Consider the following 1155-nt stretch of genomic DNA (forward strand, 5'->3'; position numbering starts at 1 on the left):
CATCACAGCTCACAGCAACCTCCAACTCCTGGGCTCAAGTGTTTCTCCTGCCTCAGCCTCCCACGTAGCTGGGACCACAGACGCCCACCACAACACCCAGCTATTTTTTGGTTGCAGTCGTCATTGTTGTTTGGCAAGCCCGGGATGGATTCAAGCCCACCACCTTAGGTGTATGTGGCTGGCGCCTTAGCCACTTGAGCCACAGGCGCCGAGCCCAGAAATATTTTTTTTAAGAGACTGGGTCTCGCTCCTGCTCAGGCTGGTCTCGAACTTGTGAGCTCAAGCAGTCCACTTGCCTTGACCTCCCAGAGTGCAAGGATTACAGGCATGAGCCACTATGCCCGTTGGTTTTCCATTTCTGAAGTAAGGTAACCACATAGCACATGTCCTGAGCCTGGCGAGGTGCTGTCCCTTCTGTTGCTGTAGATGTAAGGGAGCTAACCTTTTGACAATTTTTATGGCAAATGGTTGGGCAGCTTATGAGCTAATTAGAAGAAAACATAATAAGTGAATGCTGGGTTCATCAGTTCTCTTTCATCTTCTATGGAGCAGACAGCCAAATAGCAGTCCTTGCCTGGTTGATAATCTAGCTCTCCAATATTCTTCTATGGAATATATGGAATGTTTCTCTCTTGGCTTTTTCCATATTTGAATCTTCTTTGTAAAGCCCAAGTTTCTCTGTGTGTTCTTTTTTTCTTTTTTTTTTGAGACAGAATTGAGACAGAGTCTTCCCCAGTTAGAGTGCAATGGCAAGATCATAGCTCACTGCAATCTCAGACTCCTGGGCAGGTGATCCTCCTGCCTCAGCCTCCCGAGTAGCTGGGAATGCAGGTGTACAGCACCATACCTGGCTAATTTTTTCTATTTTTGGTAGAGACAAGGTCTTCCTCTTGTTTAGTCTGGTCTCAAACTCCTAACCTCAAACAACCCTGCCTCTGCCTCCTAGAGTATAGGATTATAGGCATGAGCCACTATGTCTGGCCTGTGGGTTCTAATTCTTTTTTATTTTTTTTATTTTTATTTTTTTTTGAGACGGAGCCTCAAGCTATCCCCCTGGGTAGAGTACCATGGCATCATGCTCACAGCAACCTCCAACTCCTGGGCTCAAGCGAGTCTCCTGCCTCAGCCTCCCAAGTAGCTGGGACTACAGACACC

The 1155-nt window shown here is 47.1% G+C and overlaps 1 protein-coding gene across 4 annotated transcripts in view; it reads left to right on the forward strand.

Annotated features, from left to right (window-relative positions):
- NF2 (neurofibromin 2) overlaps positions 1 to 1155 on the forward strand; it is a 112505-nt gene that overhangs the window by 31776 nt on the left and 79574 nt on the right. The window lies entirely within an intron of this gene.

The sequence above is a fragment of the Otolemur garnettii genome, unplaced genomic scaffold (assembly GCF_000181295.1).
Source record: "Otolemur garnettii isolate 467f Iridium unplaced genomic scaffold, OtoGar3 scaffold00038, whole genome shotgun sequence".
Classification (NCBI taxonomy): Eukaryota; Metazoa; Chordata; class Mammalia; order Primates; family Galagidae; genus Otolemur; species Otolemur garnettii.